The sequence below is a fragment of the Leucopleurus acutus genome (genome assembly GCF_964270905.1).
Source record: "Leucopleurus acutus genome assembly, chromosome: 6".
NCBI lineage: Eukaryota > Metazoa > Chordata > Mammalia > Artiodactyla > Delphinidae > Leucopleurus > Leucopleurus acutus.
The window spans coordinates 62,767,511-62,790,263 of NC_139149.1; positions in this window are offsets into that span (position 1 = coordinate 62,767,511).

A 22,753-nucleotide genomic window follows, 5' to 3' on the forward strand; every position below is an offset into this window, starting at 1 on the left:
ATTTGAAGCAGTAAAATAAAAGCAACAGTGAAGCTAATTTTGCAGGACAATTAATCATGAGTCTTGCTAATTACACATGGGATTTTGCAAATGATTTTTTTCTCAGGTAGTGAAGTAAAAATGATAATCTGCTACCCATCAAAATCATTGGCTTCTCACCAATGTCCCCAGCAAGAGCAATTAGTGCGAACAGCAGAGCCCTAGTAATTGCATGTCAAGAGAGGAGAATGTGAGAATTTTAATTGCTCTAAATAAAGACCACTTGCTCATATGTACACCTGATTGTCCAAAACAACTCTGCAAGCGGGAGCAAGTATGCCTCCATTTCCAGGTGCCTGCATAAAAATAAACTCTGGGGGAGCAGTATTCTCCCAGCAACCCATGCAGTTTCTGGAAGAAAATATCAATATGCATTCACATTCTGAACTGCAGTGTCATCACTTGAATATAAGAACTGCAAAAAAAAAAAAAGTACCCACTTGGGAAAATGTGCATATTCTTTATATTTGCCCAATATTTATTGCTGACATTTTTTTGAAGAACTTTATCTACAAGGTGCCAAGGGCTTCAAATTTACTGAATTTTAGGATCACCAATAAAATGTTTTTAACAAGACATCTCAAGAGGGCATAAAATAAAAAATTACCATATTCATGAGTGTAAGCCTCTAAGATTGCAATGCTATAAACTGGATGTTTATAATTTGCTTGTGGCTTTCTTAATTAAAAACTGGTAATTAGAAACTCAAGTACTATTTTTACACTTCATCTTCTACGTTTTCCATGCTACTGTTACTTTTCAGTTTAATATATGTACACATGGATGCACACAATTGCAAATGATCAATAATATTTAACTGTGTGTCTAAAACCTAAATGATGATGGATATTTTTAAATATTGCTTCCCAGGAGATTATTATTCCAATGGCCATGTCGTGGCTTAAACATTTAGTTTAAACAAGACAGGTATCTTTTTTTTGCTCTTCCAAAGATGCATCATTTACTCTCATTTTTAGGCCGACTTGCTGAATTGCCTTCCAAGTACTACTGGTATCTATTGTCTGCATGCCTAACCTTGCATCTTCAAGTACACCATATTGAGATGCAAAACCACCACGCTTTTCCTGCTATTAGCTTTGTCGGCTCGGCATTAAGCAAGGAGCAGTAACCTCAGCTTACCACCATATCTTCTTTGCACGTCCAAAATTGTGCACACGGTTTACTACACCAGAACTACTTAAAAGCAACAAGCAGGACACGGGAGGGATGCTTCCTTCGCTGAATTACCAGCAGATCACAGGTGTGTATCTGGCTCCCAGAGGTGATTCAGGTAATAACACTAGGATGGTGATTTAAATGGTTACAAGTTTTTCCAGGGAAGGCAGTCCTCACAGTCGAATCATTTTGCAGCTATTGCTCACAAATTATTTACCCAGCCTCCTTAAGTGATTGCTTTTGATTTTATTATATTTTAAAAGAGAAACCTTTGAAGATGGATGCTTTCCTATCAAGGCACAACGATTATGCCATCCTTAAATTAGAATTCCTTCTTTGGGTTATCATATATACATATCTCACAAGACCTTAATGTAACCCCCTCCTTTTTTTGAAACATCAATTTGGGGCCAAAGAAGGATCTGAGTCAGAACAATCATTATTTACTTAGAAGCATTTTACTAAGACACAAAGACTATGCTGTTTATTTTTGTAGGAAGATTTTTCAGAGGGTCCGGAATGAATTGACAAAGAAAGCCATGAGGGTACAAAAGCTGACTGGATAACATAGCCTCATGGCCACAACTCAGGTTGCCCTAAAGAACCTGATGTGAATTATAAGATGATTTTTAGAAAATGTGTAGTTTTTACAGATCAAGATTACAGGATATATTATTATTCTAAACTTCTAAAGAGCAAAAGGAGTACAGTACAGAATTCTCCAAGTTTCTTCCTTGGGCTGTAGAAGTTCTTTCAGCAGCATCTAGAATGCTAACATATACATTTTGTTTCCTGGGTTGTCTGGCATTAACACCCAGGGATTGCTAGTGCTATTTACATTACTACTCATTACTGGGCAGAAGAAGAACAAGGAAGCCTTTTGATCAAAATGTGTAATTTCCCAAAATTAAATGTTTATAAAAAGGTGTTACAGTAATAAGGGGTTTGGTGTGCCAGAAGTTTCCAAATCAAGAGCCAAACCACTTCAGAGCGAACTTGGCATAAGTATTCCTAGATTCTAGCTGCCCATTGAGGGAACAGAGTAGAGCTTGGCTTGACCTTTGCCCCACACAACCTTCAGGACCTTTTGTGGTTTTTCTTAATTATCGCACCTGCAGACATGTTGGTAATTTTGAACACCATGGCCGACTTTCACTGTAATAAAGCAGATCTATTATATTGGCCCTTAGATAGAGTTTATGGTGCCACATCAATTAAATGAGGCAGAGAGACAGTGAACAGACTTCCTATCACCTATCATTTGGGAAGAGATTTGCAGTAAGAGAAATTTTCTACACGCATATCAGTTTAGCATCAAAGAAAAAACAGACGTACATGTAACAAAAAGAAAGGGAGAAGATAACAGAAAAAAAATGATGAAGTTGGACAACCCAGCGTGGGTCACTTACACTATGGGGCTTCAGTTGCCTCCTTTGGTCTTGGACCAGATCAGAGGTTCTTAATCTGGGTTTCCTGTATCCCCTAGGGGATCCACTGATGGGCTTGATTATACCCATGAATCCTCTGAAATCATGGACCAAATGTTGTTTGTTTTCACATATACATGTATTTCTGGATTCAGCTTTATAGCTTTTATGAGATTCTCAAAAAAGATCATAATCCAGATAAGGATAACAACTACTGGAATAAATGGTTGTTCAGGCCTCTTCCAGTTCTAGTTTTTTATAGTACGGGAGAATCTGATAATCCTGTTTCTAAATGAAGTCTGCTGCAAATGGCTCTCTCATATTCAAACAAGCCCAGAGCTCAAACTCTGGCTTTAGTTGTGTTGTTTAATATCATTGCTTTCTGTGGTTGGCATACATCTAGAAATCTGAGATCCTGCAGCAAATGTTTCACAAGGTTTCACTTTAGTTTTTGTTGTCCAACCCTCCTTCAATGATGCAATACTTAATTGAGCTGCATGAATAGCCATAAAGGAAGAAAAAGGAGGATATAAGCACTTCTCTACCCTGCTGGCCAGAGCCACTTGAATCTCTCCATGGCCTGAGTAGTAGCAGATTGATAACACCTATGGAGTTAGTGAGTTGGTTGAAGTTAACTATATTGCTATTATAACAACATTGCAAATTCTGTCTATTTGATTGTTCGAAATGTGCTATTACTGTGGCCTTCACACTGGACAGCCTTGCTATGTTCTTAGGTTTTCTTTAGCCTGTGTGTCATAGATTTTAAAAGGGTTGCTAAAACCAGCGTGGCCCATATCCATGTCCAAAAATAAATGGAAAGGAAATTCAAGAAGTTGAAAAGAACTGAATTTGTGGATACATAGGAAGTCTGGAATTAGCTTGAACCAACCCTTTAAACACATCCAATAGAAAGAAATGAAGACACACGCCATGGATTATTCAAAATAGAGAGAGCTCAAAGGATGTTTGCATAGTCTGAGAGTAATGGAATTTGAAGGGGAAAGGAGCAGCCAGAGAGAAATAGGTAATAAAACAAACCATCTGGATTCTTAAATAGCAGTTTCTAATTTTTAAAATGTAAACATAGAGTTGTCCATTTTATCAACTGTAAATTGAAGAAGAGGTTACCTAAAAGGCCCTTTTTAGCATTACCACCCTGAGAATATATCACTAAAGACAATAAAGAACACAAAAGGAAAATACTGCTCTCGGAAAGAAATGAGGAGAGGCTGTAGGAAAGATTTTACAATGAGAAGTTATAACAGGAAGATGGAAACATAATCCGGATATGGTAAAATGCCACAGCAGAGTGGTCTTCCCTTCTCTCATCCTGTGTTCTCATACTCTGGGGCTCATCAGGGCTGGACATAGTATTTAGTTTGGTGTTCAACGAGGACACAGGTATTGCAGGAAAGAATTGCCATTTAGTATATGGTTTAGTGATTTCAAATCCATACAGTACAGTACACCCAAGATGGAAGCAGATACAAAATGACATTTTCTTATGCAAATCTTTGCATGCTGAACCAAATTAAATAAAGTTTTTAGGCTTTTATACAAACAGATGACCTCCAAGAGAAATTTCCAGCAAGGAGAGAAGTATACTGTGTATGCTAAGGCAAAAGCAGCCGCTCTAAAAGCCAGAGGTGTGGCATGTCAATGAGCTGCCCTAAGGAGCAAAGTTAGGCCCTTCTCAAGGGAGACTGAAAAATGCCTTGGGCCACCCACAAGGCAGGCCCCACAGGGTCAGGCCTGTGCTGCCCGCCACTCTCCTTCCCAACCAGATGATTTTCCAATTACCGTGAGCAAATATGCCCAGGTAACTTTAGAGTCTCCCGGCTCTGCATTTAAATAAAAACACTGTTAATAACCCCAGAGAGTGATAAAGGGGTGAGTGAAGATACATGGAAAGTTAGAGCTCTTTGGACAAATGAGGAAGAACGCTATGATTCAGCCTTCTCTGTCTCTTTATTTGCAAAAAGCGTCATCATCACAAATTAAAGAAACCCCTTCCTTATGCAGTAAATGAAGTCGGCCTGAGCCAAATCATCATCTTTCCAGACATTAATCACTCCCCCTCCTTCTGCCCCTTGAACAAAACATACATGCCTTCTCCTTTCCTATGTTAACTTGTCCTTCTTGGGAGCTCCCATCTTAGAAACAGCTGTTCCATGTCTCCACCATATTTCTGTTTCTCTTCTCCTTGACCTTCTAAACAAGCTGCTGGCCCAGGATCAAATGGGGAGCACTTAGAAAGCATGAGGAAAGGAGAAGAGCAAAAGCATTCAGGGCCCCAAGAAGAAATGGTCAAATAATGGTGCCCACAGGGACCTATGCTAATACCCATAAAGGCCCTGACTCCAAAAAGAGCCTAACCATCATTGCAATGCAGATTTGCAGATCAGGATCTGATACCCTCCCTTCCCCCTCACGAACTGTAAAACTGGTTGAGAGTCCTCAACACGCTATGTGCGATACTAGGAATATGGATTATGGAACACAAAGAGAGGCAAATTATTCTCAGATATAAAAACATACATTTTTTTCTCTGTAGTTTTCTAGTTATTGAATTAACTTTTCATATTTTCCCACTTCACTCTGCCAGAGATTATCTGGTCAGTGAAGTCTTTTTGTTGTTGTTTGTTTGTTTGTTTTGAATTTTTAAAACAAATTATTTTTAATACATTATTTAATTAATGTACCATGTTGGACATTTAAAAAATATCACCAGATTTACAAAATTCTAAAGATATAAGAAATACTAAAACAATGTGAGAATTATTTAAAATTTCCAGTGATTTGAGGGGTACTTGAGGTTTTTGCTATCTTCAAAAGCATCATAATGACTATCATTTAGATACTATCCCAAATTATTGTTATTTAGATTTCATAGCTATTTTATTTTTGTTTTTATTTTTTCATTTTAATTTTAAATATTACCGTATTTTTATTCATCTCATTTTTTTAACTCTTATTTTTATTTTTTATACAGCAAGTTCTTATTAGTTACCTGTTTTATACATATTAGTCCCAGTCTCCCAATTCATCCCACCACCACCCCCCACCCCGAGTGAAGTCTTTATAAAGCATTTAAAATAGTGCAGACTCTGCATGGCAGTTTAAACAAATACGCATCCTATGAGGTATATATGCCATCAGTCAAAATAACAAAATGCCTTATCAAGGTAAGGAGACTTGCAAGAATCTCAAAGCATTTTGTAATTATCACATTTTGAGACGGGGGAAAAAGATATCTGAACAGCTAGCACCAAAATTTTTCTTAGGGAGTAAACTACCTGCTTAGGAAAATCCTTTGATAAGCTTTGAGGGGGAGACGATGAAACCCAGAGGACCCAGTATTAGCAGGAGCTAAGGTCAGAAGAGAGTTAAGACTGCTCTTCAGAGGAAGGGAGAAAGAATAGAGGAAAGGGAAACAAAAGGAGGACGAGAAGCCAGGAAGACGGCGTAAGATGGGGCACGTGGAGATGATGAAACCCCTGTGGTAGGAAGGGTGGGGGGGGACTTTTAAGAAGAAAATGAATAAATTCAACTTGAGGTTATTCACTTTGTTATAATGTAAACCCCTCCTGTGTCCCCAAAAGTTTCAAGTAAAGTATATTGAACACATCTTAGATTTTTTTCCTTTTAGTAGAAGTCAAAGAAGGGATCCTACCCCATGTCACATTCTGAGGTGTTGGGGATTAGGATTTCAATATAAGAACTTGGTCAGGGGGAACACAATTCAGCCTCAACACTACCGTTACATGCAACAATACAGATGAATCTCAAATGTATATGCAGAGTGAAAGAAGCCAGTCTCAAAAAGCTACATACTATATAATTCCATTTATATGATATTCTGGAAAAGTAAAACTAGAAGGACAAACAAAAGATCAGAGGTTGCAAGAGGTCAAAGGTGGGGAAGGGTTTGACCAAAAAGGAGTAGCATGAGGTAATTTTAGGGAGCACGGAAACCATTTGGTAACTTGATTATGGTGGTGTTTATGTGACTGTGCATTTGTGAAAACTTATAGAACAGTAGACAAAATAATGAATATTTCTGCATGTAAATCAAAAATTAACTTTAAAAACTTAGGTTCCAAATCAGAAAAAGAATTGGTTTTAACTTAATAGTCTATCGATTTAGAGAAAGACCCACCTGTGGAGCAAATAGATGAGTGAGGTGTGGTTTGCCCTGCCATCAGGTGCGACCCCCCCCACTCTTTTCACCTCTCCCCCTCAATACACCCAAACTGAAGAAATCATGATGAGAGAAACAGGGTTCATTTTCTCTTTTCAGGGCTTCCTCCTAACATGAATTCCACTGAGGAAGTCAAGGTTTAGCCATTTCCATCAGTTCAGGGTTCCCACACTCGGGAGAAGGGAACCATCCGTTTGTAATCCCCTTGGGCAGGCGTGTCATTCACCTCCTGACCCTCCACTTCTGCTCTTCACTGCGGGTGGGGGGGACCCTGACACTTCTGCTCCCTAATTCCAGCTGCTGCCTTCTCTTTGTGTCCTTTTTTCCCCAAGCCATGTAGATCAAGAAGCCAGCAGCTTTCCCATGCTCTTCTACACAGGAGAAACAGTTATTCTGGTCATACGTATCATCATGGTTATTCCTAATAAATCATTATCTGTCATACAAAGCATTGACAGGGCCATCTTTTATTTGTATTTGTTCACTTGTACATTGTCTACTTCCAAAAAAGTTCTGGGTGGCTTTAGTTTGACTTCATTAAATAAATAAATAAATAAATATTTACTGAGTTCCTACTACGTGTTAAGGGCTAGGGATATGGGATGAAATCATAGTCCCTGCTCTAGAGGCCCTCACGGTCTAATTAGGATAGATGAGAAAGTAGACAGTTACAATACACTGCCGTAAGGGCCCTGGCACAGGCAGACATGGGCTGCTCCGGAACCTCAGAGAAAGGGTGCATACGCCTGCCTGGGCATCAGGGGTGGCTTCAGAGAGTTGAATCTCGAAACATGAGGTGGAGGTAACCAAGAAAACAATAGTGAAAAGCGGTGCACAAAGGGTCAAAGTTGTTCAATATGGCTGGAACGTATGTGGTACAAATGAGGGAGAGGTTGCTGCAGAAAAAAGGCAGAGACCGATCATGAAAAGCTTATGCTCCCTGTGAAGGAGTTTATCCAACAAGCAGGGACATGGAAGGTCAGATTTAGAAAGGCCTCTCTGGCAGCTATGTGGAGAATAGGTTTGGTCGAGACGGGCCTGGAGGCTTGGAGACTGGGAGACACATTTCTGTAACACTGCAGGTAAGAGGAAGTGAGTGGCTGGACCTACACAGAGATTAGAGAGATGAAGAGGAGAAGAAAGATTCAAGGCACATCTGAAATCCATTGTACACTAAGTACTGAACAAAGCCCAGATGAAGTGCAGCCCCTTTACTTGGACTTCTGATCTAAATACAATAGGTAGTTATTATATAGACATTTCTACCTTTTGATGGGAACTCACATTTTTCATTGTTTCATTTATTCAGCGTTGATAATAAACATGCATATTCACTGATGTCTATCTACTCATTCAAAGATTTCTAAGGCAGCATTTAGTATTTAGTAGTTAAAAATGTGAACTCTGGAGTCAGTCAAACCTCACTCTGGATACTTTTAAGAAATGTATATTTCCTAAATTATCATACAATAAAATTGACATTTTGGGGGGGCATACAGTTCTATGTATTTTAATAAATGTAAATGTTTGTGTAACCACCACCACTATCAAGATACAGAATAGTCCACCGTCCTCCAAAACTCCCTCATGCTATCCTGCCCTCACCCTTAAACCCTGGCAACCATTGATTCTTTTTCTCTCCATCACCATAGTTTTATTTTTCTGAGGATGTTATATATATTTTTTAAATTTATTTTATTGAAGTATAGTTGATTTACAATGTTCAGTTAATTTCTGCTGTATAGCAAAGTGATACAGTCACACATATATACACAGAGAATGTCATATAAATGGAATTATACAGTATGCAGCCTTTTGAGACTGGCTTCTTTGACTCAGCATACTGCCTCTGAGATTTATCCCCATTGTCACAAGTATCAAAAGTTCCTTCCTTTACAGGTCTGAGTAGTATTCCATTATATGACTGTGCCATAGTTTGTTACCCACTTCCTGTTTGAGGGCTGTTTGGGTTGTCTCCAGTTTGGGGCAATTATGAATTGAGTTGGGTTTTCTGTTTGTTTGTTTTTGCGGTACGCGGGCCTCTCACTGTTGTGGGCTCTCCCGTTGCGGAGCACAGGCTCCGGACGTGCAGGCTCAGCGGCCGTGGCTCACGGGCCCAGCCGCTCCGCGGCATGTGGGATCCTCCCAGACCGGGGCACAAAGCCGTGTCCCCTGCATCGGCAGGCGGACTCTCAACCACTGTACCACCAGGAAAGCCCTGAGTTGGGTTTTATGTGAACATAGGTTTCCATTTCTCTAGAATAAATATCAGGAGTGGGATTCCTGGGTTACAAGATAAATGTATTAACCTTATAAGAAACTTCCAACTGTTCTCCAGAGCACATTTTGAATTCCCACCAGTAATATATGAGAGTTAAAGTTACTCTACATCCTACAATTTTTAATTATAGCCATACAAAAAGGTGTACTTGTTTAACCCCGGTCACAAAGATTCTCTCCTATGCTTTTTCTGAAAGTTTTATAATTTCCTGTTTTACTTTTAGGCTTATGACTCATTTTGTGTTAATTTTTTGTAAAAGATGTAAGGCTTAGATTCAAGTTCTTTTTAGGGCTTATGGGTGTCCAATTGTTTCATCATCATTTGTTGAAAAGACTATCCTTTCTCCATTGAGTTACCTTTCAATTTGCCAAAAATCAATTGTTCATATTTGAGTGGGTCTATTTCTGCACTCTCTAGCCTGTTCCATTGATTTGTGTGTCTATCCTTTCACCAATACCATGCTGTCTTAATTACTATAGTTTTCAGTATAAAATTGAGTAGTGGGATTCCTCCAATTGTACTATTTTCTAAAATCACTTTAGCTTTCCTAGTTATTTTGCCTTTTTGAATTGGTTATTGATATCTATAAAAACTCTTGCTGGAATTTTGATTGGAATTGCATTAAGTTCTATAGATCAATTTGGGGGAGAATTAGCATCTTTACTATGTTAAGTCTTCTAATCCATGAACATGTCTATTTTTGGGGGGTCTTCTTTTATATTAATCATCAGCATTAAAAATTTTTTAGGGGCTTCCCTGTTGGCGCAGTGGTTGAGAGTCCGCCTGCCAATGCAGGGGACACGGGTTCATGCCCCGGTCCGGGAAGATCCCACATGCCGTGGAGTGGCTGGGCCCGTGAGCCATGGCCGCTGAGCCTGCGCGTCCGGAGCCTGTGCTTTGCAACGGGAGAGGCCACAACAGTGAGAGGCCCGCGTACCGCAAAAAAAAAAAAAAAAAAAAAAAATTTAACATATGCCTCCTGTACATATTTTGCTAGACTTGCACCAATTTTTGTGCTGTTATAAATGGTATTATTTTTTATTTTTTTTTATTATTATTTTTTTTGGCGGCACGCGGGCCTCTCACTGTTGTGGCCTCTCCTGTTGTGGAGCACAGGCTCCAGATGCACAGGTTCAGCGGCCATGGCTCATGGGCCCAGCTGCTCCACGGCATGTGGGATCTTCCCAGACTGGGGCACAAACCCATGTCCCCTGCATTGGCAGGTGGACTCTCAACCACTGCGCCACCAGGGAAGCCCAGTATTATTTTCTAAATTTCTGTTTCTACTTGCTCATTGCTATTATATAGAAATATTTTTGTATATATTGACTTTGTATCCTGCAACCTTGCTAAACTCATTAGTTCTAGAAGTTACTTGTAGATTCCTTGGGATTTTTGTACATAAACAATCATGTTGTCCTTGAAAGAGGGCAGTTTAATTTCTTCATTTCCAATCTTTTTTTTCTTGCTTTATTGCAGTAGCTAGTACTTCCAGTATAATGTTTAATAGGAGTGGTATGCCTAAACATCTTTGCCTTTTTCCCAATCTTAGAAAGAAAGCATTCAGTCTTTCATGATTAAATATGTTGGCTGTAGGATTTTTATAGATGCCCTTTATTAGATTGAGGAAGTTTCCTTCTATTTCCAGTTTGCCCAGTTTTTGTCATGAATGTGTGTTGAATTTTGTCACATACTTTTTCTGCATCAGTTTATATGACCATGTGGTGTTTCTTTATACTGTTCATGTGGGGGATTATATTGATTTCTGAATATTAAATCTGTCTTACGTACTTCTCTAGATAAATCCCACTTGGTCATGCTTATTATTATTACTATTTTTTTTCCTTCTTTTTTTGCGATACGCGGGCCTCTCACTGCTGTGGCCTCCCCCGTTGTGGAGCACAGGCTCTGGATGCACAGGCTTAGCAGCCATGGCTCACAGGCCCAGCCGCTCCGTGGCATGTGGGATCCTCCCAGACCCAGCCGCAAATCCGCGTCCCCTGCATCGGCAAGTGGACTCTCAACCACTGCGCCACCAGGGAAGCCCGATGCTTATTACTTTTTATATGTTGTTGGATTAATTTTGTTAATATTTAATTGAGCATTCTTGTATCTACCTTTGTGAGGAATATTGATCTGTAGTGAGGTTTTTGTGGACTGTATTTGTCTGATTTGGTATCATGGTAATGCTGGCTTTATGAAATAGAAGAGAGAATTTTTCTCTCTCTTCTATTTTCTAGAATTTGTGTATAATTGATTTTATTTCTTCTTTAAATGTTTGGTAAAATTAACCAATGAAACCAACTGGGCTTGGAGATTTCTTTTTTGGAAGGCTGGTTATTTGTTTTACAACAAATTCAGTTCTGTTAATAGCTATAGTTTAATATAATAGTTAAGTAATAGGACTGAACTTAATTTACAGTAAGCCCCCTACATACGAACCTCCAAGTTGCGAACTTTCAAAGGTGCAAACGTGTTCACATGTCCAACCACCTAAGTTAATTCACGTGTCTGGCATACATTGTCACATGCGTGCATCCTCTACAAGTGGTTGTGCTTTTGTGTGCTTTACTGTACAGTACTATATAGAGTACAGTAGTACAGTATCTTTATTTCAAGCCCAGTATGTCCCAAAGCAAGGGTAAAAATAGTGGTGATACAGCTGGTACTGCTAAGAAGCGCCAGCTGTTTTACTGTACTACTGTACTTTTCGAGGTACTGTACTGTAAGGTTAAAAATGTTTTCTTTATTTTTTGTGTTTGTTTTTTATGTATTATTTGTGTGAAAAGTATTATAAACCTATTACAGTACAGTACTATATAGCCGATTGTGTCAGGTACCTAGGTTGACTCTGTTGGACTTATGAACAAGTTGGACTTACGAACAAATTGGACTTATGAACACACTCTTGGAACAGAACCTGTTCATATGAGGGAAGACTTACTGTAAATTCAGGTTAACTATTTCATTTTGGATGAGCTAAGCAAGTTTGTAGTTTTTGAGGAATTGATCCATTTCTTAGAAGTTGATGCTTTTTGTGTGTAGAGTTGTTTGTAGCATTCCTTACTATCCTTTAAGGTTTGTGGGGTTTAGTCATATTTCCTCATCATTCCTGCTGTTAGTAACTTGTATCTTCTTTCTTTCGCAGTCTTACCAGATGTGTATCAATTTAATTGATCTTTTTAAAGAACCAGATTTCTTTTTTTTAATTTTAGAATTTTATTTATTTTTTTATACAGCAGGTTCTTACTACTTATCCATTTTGCAGATTTCGTTTTATTAGTGTTTACATGGTATATCTTCTTCCATCCTTTTTTTTAGCCTATCTATATTATTACATTTGAAGTGAGTTTCTATAAGCAGCACATAGTTGGGTCATGTCTTTTTTTATCCATTTTGATTATTTCTTTTTATTGATGTGTTTGGCAGTTTACATTTGCTGACATTATTGGTATGTTTGGATTTAAATTTGCCATTTTATTATTTGTTTTCTGTTTGTACCCTCTATTTTTTGTTCCTCTGTTTTATCTTTCCTGAATTCTTATATTATTGGAATAGTTTTAATATTCCATTTTATCTTTTAAAAAATTATATCTTTTTCCATAATTTTAAGTGATTGCTCTAGGAATTACAATATACATATATAGCTATTCAAAGTCTACTTAGAATCAATATTTTAATACTTCTGGATTACAGGAACTTGCCACCACATGGGACCATTTACCCTCTCCTCTTTATGTTATGCTTGTCTTACATATTACATTTATATTCTTGAAGACCTTATCAGGCGACATTTTAATTTTTGCTTTCAATGGTCGAAGATATTTTAAACAACTTAAGAGAAGAATAATAGTCTATTATATTTACCCAGATATTTACCATTTCTGTTGCTCTTCCTTCATTCCTTACATTCCAAGTGTCTTCCAACATCACATCCCTTCTGTCCATCAGTAATTCTTTTAGAGTAGGTCTGCTAGCAATGAATTCTCTCAGTTTTCATTTATCTGAGAATATCTTTATTTTACTTTCATTCCTAAAAGATATTTTCGCTTGATATAGGATCCTGGGTTGACAGTTCTTTACTTCCAGCACTTTAAAAATGTCATGCCACTTCCTTTGGCCTTCCTGGCTTCTGATGGGAAATGCACAGCCATTCCAACTGTTGTTCCCCATAAGTAAAATGCATCATCTCCCTCTGGCTGCTTTCATTTTTTTTGCTTTGTGTTCAGTTTTCAGCAGTTTGATTGTGGTGCATCTGGGCATTGATTTCTTTGGATGTATCCTATCTGGGATTTTCTGAGCTTCTTGAATCTATTTAGGTAGTGTCTTTTAAAGTATTATTTAATACATTGTAGGGCAGTGCTAACAGATTATAAATGGTGGGTGGTAGTGGTCTGGAAATGAATCTAGACCTTTCACTTCATTCATTCTTCAGGAAAGAATTGGCCTCTTTATGCCTTTTGGATGTAAGTTGGATTTTCCTGGAATGGAATATTGACATACAATGCAGCTCTGTTTACTGAGGCTCTTTGCCATTTTCAAAGCCTATATATTCCACCCGAGAGCAACGAAGACCAGGAGGGTGACAACTTCCCACATGTGCCCATCAGCTGAGCTTGTTGAATTCTTTAGCTGTTGGCATTATATGGTAGAATGAATGAGAAATTTTTATTCAGACACACTTGGATTCAAATAATGGCCCCTCTACTTTTTATGTATTTGAACTTGGGTACGTTACCTCAAATCTCTGAACCTCAGTTCCCTCATCTGTAAAAGGAAGTTAATAATACTTAGCACAAAGGGCTTCTCTGATAATTAAAAACAATGTGTAATATGTGAATTGAAGACAGTTCATCTAAAGTATTCCTAAAGGATGACATATTTAGATAGACTGAATTAACACTTTCCACTTAAATATCCCTTTACAATATATAAAACACTTTTGCAACTGGTGGGGAGTAGATATGGTCCATGTCATATAATCTCTTCTATAAGAGGAGACTGAACTTTAAACAGATTAAATTACTTGCAAAGGTGGTGAGTCAGAAATTGAACCTGAATTTCTGAATTCAGGTCCAGTTTTCTAAGAACAAATGGAAATGTTATTTCCAAGAATGCTAATTTAAATGGTCACTACTGAGATGTTTTGTGCTACAAAACATATATTTCAGTTTGAATTTGCTGTTATCCATTTCCTTGTTAAGATATTAAATAGTATCCCTTGTTATCATTATACAATTACAGCATTATGATTATTTTGCAATTCAGGAAAGTTAGATACCGAAGTGACTTATAGAATGATAAAAATGAGTGACAGATTTCAGATTTGGAAACATATACATATCCTGTCATATGACCATTGATATTTTAAAGAATTTCCTTGGCTGAGAATTAGAATGATTCAAGATGACCATTTCTTTTCTATAGTACCAGAAATATAGCATTTTTCAAAAGCTTTGGCTTCAGTCAATCATAGACTGTTTTGGAGAGAATGCATAGCTATGTTATGTTATGTTCTCATTTTCTATTTTGGAAAAGAAAAGAATTGTTTAATATGAATGTGAGCATTTTATGTACATAAAAAGGTTAAGAGAATTATGTTGGGTAATGGAATATTGCACTTAAAGATTAACACACTTCTAATAGAAATGCATTAGACGTGTTACTATGCCTAAATGCACAAAAGGAATTTAAATATGACGAATGATTCATCACCTGTTGACAAATAGCATTTTATATGTAATGTTAGAGAAAAATATTTTTCGTGAAATGGCCAGTTCTAATAAATATGCCAAATGTGCTTGTAAATAAAAGGTGATAATGTTAGGCAGCACCTTATAAACTCTCTGAATCCAATCTACTCTAAGTGCTGTGAGTGCAAAAGACAAGGGTAATAACACAGTGACAGAAGAAAGAGCTACAGCTAACTTAAGGGTGAGATGTTCCAGGTCTGAAGACAAAGGCACATGCATGGTTCACCTCACCTGTTTCACTTTCCTGAAGCTGCAATTAATTTTCAGGAGGACATCACAGAACATGTATTTGAGTGTTCCTTGGTAGAGACCTAAAATTCTCGGGCTTTATCACAGGCTGGGATGAAAGGTTTCTTTCTCCAGAAGCATTTTTCCTTTTAAGAGAAAGTTTATGTTTTGAAAATTAGGTATAATTTCAAATTGATCTCTATATTTGAGAGAATAGATTATTAATAGCTTTTAGCTAGTGAGTTTAATAAATCTAATGAATAAATCAATAAAATTGGTTCCTGGACTATTTTTCTCTTTAAAACAAATACTAATGATTTGCCATACAATGTTATGACCATTACATTACCAAGTATACAATGCACAAACTATCACTGTAAAATGGAGTTCATAAAAATATATAGGAGAGAATGAGGAATGGGTTTTTTTTTGTTTTTTGTTTTTATTTTGCAGTACGCCGGCCTCTCACTGTTGTGGCCTCTCCCGTTGCGGAGGGACGCGCAAGCTCAGCGGCCATGGCTCACGGGCCCAGCCGCTCCGCGGCATGTGGGATCTTCCCGGACCGGGGCACAAACCCGTGTCCCCTGCGTCGGCAGGTGGACTCTCAACCACTGAGCCACCAGGGAAGCCCTAGGAGTATTTTAATGTGAACAGGCTACCTATTCCTCGACATTAAGCTCATTACATTTTCTTTTAAAGTTACTCAACTGGAATTCAGGGACAACCCATCTCTTCTCTCTTCAGCTTCACAGAATTAAATTTGTTTAAAAATTTTTTTATCATATACAATGTTTGCTAGGATTTATCTGGGTTTTTTAAAACAAAAATTTCTATTACCCAGCATCCTTTTATACCCACAAGACAGGATATTTGGTGTTTCATAATAACGACTGTAATAAGAGTCTTCATGATCTTTTTTAAATTTTTTACTTTTCTTTTTTTATTCAAGTATAGTTGATTTACAATGATTCAGGTGTACAGCAAAGTGATTCACATATAGATATAAATATAGATATATTGGATACATAGATATATATTAGGGAATCTTTTTCAGATTCTTTTCCATTATAGGTTATTACAAGATATTGAATATAGTTCCCTGTGCTATACAGTAGGTCCTTGTTGTTTATCTATTTTATATATAGTAGTGTGCATCTGTTAATCCCAACCTCCCAATTTTCCCTCCTGACCCTTCCCCCTTTGGTAACCATAAGTTTGTTTTCTATGTCTGTGGGTCTATTTCTGTTTTGTAAATAGTTCATTTGTATTATTTTTGTAGATTCCAGATAGAAGTGATATCATATGATATTTGTCTTTGTCAGACTTACTTCACTTAGTATGATAATCTCTAGGTCTATCCATGTTGCTGCAAATGGCATTATTTCATTCTTTTTATGGCTGAGTCATATTCCATTGTATATATACATGTCACACTTAATTTGCTTCCATGTCTTGGCTATTGTAAATAGTGCTGCTGTGAACATTGGGGTGCATATATCTTTTTGAATTATAGTTTTTATCTTTTCCAAATATATGCCCAGGAGTGAGATCGCTGGATCATGTGGTAAGTCTATTTTTAGTTTTTAAAGGAACCTCCATACTGTTCTCCATAGTGGCTGCACCAATTTACATTTCCACCAACAGTGTAGGAGGGTTTCCTTTTCTCCACACCCTCTCCAGCATTTATTATTTGTAGAATTTTTAATGATGGCCATTCTGACCAGTGTGAAGTGGTACCTCATTGTAGTTCTGATTTTCTGCAGAATCTTATAAAACATTAAATTAAGAATAAGTTATGGGAGGTATCATTTTAGAGTTAAGCATATTTTATCATAATTTGAAAATTATCTGAGTATTGAGTATATATATTAATGTTATTTTTCAGAACAATTGATTCAACAGGCATGCGAGTAATGAAGCTTGAGCTATTCAGCAAAGTGGTCAAGGGCACATCTGTCAAGTGTGAATGACTTGATTTGGAATTCCAGTCCTGCTTCTTATTAGTTATGTGACCTTGAGCAAGTGATTGCCTCAGTTTTCTCATCTGTAAATGGGATTACATTAGTACCTACCCTATAGGGTTGTCATGAAGTTATCAGATCATATAGGCAGAGCATTTAGCACAAAAACAGGCACAAGATACACACTCTATGAGAGCAACTAATATATTATTTTGGGTATACTGACCATTATGGGAAACTGAGGAAACACATAATCATGCATATAGTTAAGGAAAAGCTGAGCAAAAATATTCTCTAAGGGGCTCAACACAAGGAGGATCACTCTGAATTATCAAACAAGGAAGGAAGGAAGGAAGGAGGGAGGGAGGGAGGGAAGGAAGGAAGAGAAGAAATGTTCACCTCAACCCTAAAAGAAGTAAAAAACAATGGGTGCTCTGAGCAAGATTATAAATTTCTCTCTTCATATAGAGTTAAAGAAAGTGGCAATCCACATAAACAAGTGTTTTGAGATGAGTTTAAAAAGAAAAAAAACTAAGAAAGGAAATGCCCAGCCCCAAATTCACCTAGGTGACAAAAGCATGTGGGGTGCAGAAGGGAGCCTGGCAGGGCTATAGATTTAGGCCCAAAGCATCACTCACAGAAGACACAACTCCAGAGAGACCTTCTCCTCCTCTTGCTTCAGGCTGTTAAGTGAGCAGAAATGTAAGAACCACTGTCACTATAGCTTTTCACTAGCTTGTTTATTTACCCATCAAGAACCATAAGGACCTTTACTGCGTGAAATGTCAAATGTGGTGGTAATGGACATCAAACGATCCATGTCTACCAACAAATAAAAGACTAAAGTAATAAACATAGAGAGATGAGTGTTTAATGACCTTCAACAAATTTTTATTGTAAGATCCATAACAGTGAACTATATACACTGACACCTCTGGCCTGGAGCAGCCTCCATTTTCAAAGTCAGAGGAAGAGGCCCAAATCCTGCCTTGCTACAGTGGCTCATGAAAATGGGCTTGAGTGTATCAGCCTGGAATGGGCTTGCCAAAATTGTCAGGCCCCTGAGACTCCCACCTTGTCCGCAAAATTAGAATTTTGCACCTTGAGTACCACCTCCCACCCCGCCCCACCCCAACACAGTCCTTTAACTCTTTCCATAGCTGGATAAAACACTGCAGTCAGCAGATACTTTTTGACTTCCCCAAACTAAGACATCCACATGAAGCATAATAAATCTGATCATGCAAGATGTGATAATGTTTTCTAATACAATAAATGTTTACTAAATTCACGTCTATGATAGCTGTTTGGGATACTAAGTAGAAAAATGGTGACAGTTTCATTTTTTATGGTTTCTAAAATATTAGTTTGGACTTCCCTGGTGGTGCAGTGCTTAAGAATCCGCCTGCCAATGCAGGGGACACGGGTTCGATCCGTGGTTCAGGAAGATCTCACATGCCGCGGAGCAACTAAGCCTGCGCACCACAACTACTGAGGCCGTGCACCACAACTTCTGAAGTCCACATGCCCTAGAGCCCGTGCTCCGCAACAAGAGAAGCCACCATGAGGAGAAGCCCGCATACCACAATGAAGAGTAGCCCCTGCTCTCTGCAACTAGAGAAAGCCCAAGCGCAGCAACGAAGACCCATGCAGCCAAAAATAAATGAATTAATTAAACCAATTTATTTTTATAATTAATTAATTAAAATATTAGTTAAGTTATAATGTTAGTTTAAGAAAAAGGAAATTTCAGAAGTTATGAATTCAATTGGCCATGGCAAAGAAGATTGGTAGAGGAGTATCAGTTTAGAGGAGAAGACAAAACCATATCTGTACCTCAAAATCTCCAGAATCACTTTTATAATAACATAGGCTTTGGGCTTACGCATGACCTTAATTTCTTTTTCTGTTTTTTTTTTTGAATTTATGAATTTTATTTTATTTATTTTTTTATACAGCAGGTTCTTATTAGTCATCCATTTTATACACATCAGTGTATACATGTCAATCCCAATCTCCCAATTCATCACACCACCACCCCCAACACCCACCACTTTCTCCCCTTAGTGTCCATACGTTTGGTCTCTACATCTGTGTCTCAATTCCTACCCTGCAAACCAGTTCATCTGTACCATTTTTCTAGGTTCCACCTATATGTGTTAATATACAATACTTCTTTTTCTCTTTCTGACTTACTTCACTCTGTCTGACAGTCTCTAGATCCATCCACATCTCTACAAATGACCCAATTTTGTTCCTTTTTATGGCTGAGTAATATTCCATTGTATATATGTACCATGTCTTCTTTATGAATTCGTCTGTCAATGGGCATTTACATTGCTTCCATGTCCCGCCTATTGTAAATAGTGCTGCAGTGAACATTGGGGTGCATGTGTCTTTTTGAATTATGGTTTTCTCAGGGTATATGCCCAGTAGTGGGATTGCTCGGTCATATGGTAGTTCTATTTTTAGTTTTATAAGGAACCTCCATACTGTTCTCCATAGTGGCTGTATCAATTTACATTCCCACCAACAGTGCAAGAGGGTTCCCTTTTCTCCACACCCTCTCCAGCATTTGTTGTTTGTAGATTTTTTGACAATGCCCATTCTGACTGGTGTGAGGTGATACCTCATTGTAGTTTTGATTTGCATTTCTCTAATGATTAGTGATGTTGAGCATCCTTTCATGTGTTTGTTGGCAATCTGTATATCTTCTTTGAAGAAATGTCTATTTAGGTCTTCTGGCCTTCTTTGGATTGGGTTGTTTGTTTATCGATATTGAGCTGCATGAGCTGCTTGTAAATTTTGGAGATGAATCCTTTGTCAGTTGCTTCATTTGCAAATATTTTCTCCCATTCTGAGGGTTGTCTTTTCATCTTGTTTACGGTTTCCTTTGCTGTGCAAAAGCTTTGAAGTTTCATTAGGTCCCATTTGTTTACTCTTGTTTTTATTTCCATTTCTCTAGGAGGTGGGTCAAAAAGGACCTTGCTGTGATTTATGTCATAGAGTGTTCTGCCTATGTTTTCCTCTAAGAGTTTTATACTGTCTGGCCTTATATTTAGGTCTTTAATCCATTTTAAGTTTATTTTTGTTTATGGTGTTAGGGAGTGTTTTAATTTCATTCTTTTACATGTAGCTGTCCAGATTTCCCAGCACCACTTATTGAAGAGGCTGTCTTTCCTCCATTGTATATTCTTGCCTCTTTAATCAAAGATTAGGTGACCATATGTGCGTGGGTTTATCTCTGGGCTTTCTATCCTGTCCATTGACCTATATTTCTGTTTTTGTGCCAGTACAATACTATCTTGATTACTGTAGCTTTGTAGTACAGTCTGAAGTCCGGGAGCCTGATTACTCCAGCTCCATTTTTCTTTGTCAAGATTGCTTTGGCTATTCAGGGTCTTTTGTGTTTACATACAAATTGTGAGAATTTTTGTTCTAGTTCTGTAAAAATATCATTGGTAGTTTGATAAGGACTGCACTGAACCTGTAGATTGCTTTGGGTAGTATAGTCATTTTCACAAGGTTGATTCTTCCAATCCAAGGACATGGTATATCTCTCCATCTGTTGGTATCATCTTTAATTTCATCAGTGTCTTATAGTTTTCTGCATACAAGTCTTTTGTCTCCTTAGGTAGGTTTATACCTAGGTATTTTATTCTTTTGGTTGCAATGGTAAATGGGAATGTTTCCTTAATTTCTCTGTCAGATTTTTCATCCTTAGTGTACAGGAATGCAAGAGATTTCTGTGCATTAATTTTGTATCCTGCAACTTTACCAAATTCCTTGGTTAGCTCTAGTAGTTTTCTGGTGGCATCTTTAGAATTCTCCATGTATAGTATCATGTCATTTGCAAACAGTGACAGTTTTACTTCTTCTTTTCCAATTTGTATTCCTTTTATTTCTTTTTCTTCTCTGATTGCCATGGCTAGGACTTCCAAAACTATGTTGAATAACAGTGGTGAGAGTGGACATCCTTGACTTGTTCCTGATCTTAGAGGAAATGTGCTCAGTTTTTCACCATTGAGAATGATGTTTGCTGTGGGTTTGTCATATATGGCCTTTATTATGATGAGGTAGGTTCCCTCTATGCCCACTTTCTGGAGAGTTTTTTATCATAAATGGGTGTTGAATTTTGTCAAAAGCTTTTTCTGCATCTATTGAGATGATCATATGGTTTTTATTCTTCAATTTGTTAATATGGTGTATCACATTGGTTGATTTGTGTATATTGAAGAATCCTTGCATGCCTGGGGTAAATCCCACTTGATCATGGCAATTGATCCTTTCAATGTGTTGTTGGATTCTGTTTGCTAGTATTTTGTTGAGGATTTTTGCATCTATATTCATCAGTGATATTGGTCGGTAATTTTCTTTTTTTGTAGTACCTTTCTGGTTTTGGTATCAGGGTGAAGGTGGCCTCGTAGAATGAGTTTAGGAGTGTTCCTTCCTCTGCAATTTTTTGGAAGAATTTGAGAAGAATGGGTGTTAGCTCTTCTCTAAATGTTTGAGAGAATTCACCTGTGAAGCCATCCAGTCCTGGGCTTCTGTTTGTTGGAAGATTTTTAATCACAGTTTCAATTTAATTACTTGTAGTTGGTCTGTTCATATTTTCTACTTCTTCCTGGTTCAGTCTTGGAAGGTTATAGCTTTCTAAGATTTTGTTCATTTCTTCCAGGTTGTCCATTTTATTGGCATAGAGTTGCCTGTAGTAGTCTCTTAGGATGCTTTGTATTTCTGCGGTTTCTGTTGTAACTTCTCCTTTTTCATTTCTAATTGTATTGATTTGAGTCCTCTCCCTCTTTTTCTTGATGAGTCTGGCTAATGGTTTATCAGTTTTGTTTATCTTCTCAAAGAACCAGCTTTTAGTTTTATTGATCTTTGCTATTGTTTTCTTTGTTTCTCTTTCATTTATTTCTGCTCGATCTTTATGATTTCTTTCCTTCTGCTAACTTTGGGTTTTGTTTGTTCTTCTTTCTCTAGTTCCTTGAGGTGTAGGGTTAGATTGTTTATTTGAGATTTTTCTTGTTTCTTGAGGTAGGATTGTATTGCTATAAGGTTTTGGATCATCGTGTTTTCATTGTCATTTGTCTCTAGGTATCTTTTGATTTCCTCTTTGATTTCTTCAGTGATCTCTTGGTTATTTAGTAACGTATTCTTTAGGCTCCATGTGTTTGTATTCTTTTCATCTCATAGCGTTGTGGTCAGAAAAGACTCTTGAAATGATTTCAATTTTCTTAAATTTACTGAGGATTGATTTGTGACCCAAGATGTGATCTACCCCGGAGAATGTTCTGTGCGCACTTGAGAAGAAAGTGTAATCTGCTGTTTTTGGATGGAATGTCCTAAAAATATCAATTAAATCTATCTGATCCATCGTGTCATTTAAAGCTTGTGTTTCCTTATTAATTTTCTTTTTGGATGATCTGTCCATTGGTGTAAGTGAGGTGTTAAAGTCCCCCACTATCATTGTGTTACTGTCAATTTCCTCTTTTAGAGCTGTTAACAGTTGCCTTATGTATTGAGGTGCTCCTATGTTGGGTGCATATATATTTATAATTGTTATATCTTCTTGGATTGGTCCCTTGATCATTATGTAGTGTCCTTCCTTGTCTCTTGTAACATTCCTTATTTTAAAGTCTATTTTATCTGATATGAGTATTGCTACTCCAGCTTTCTTTTGA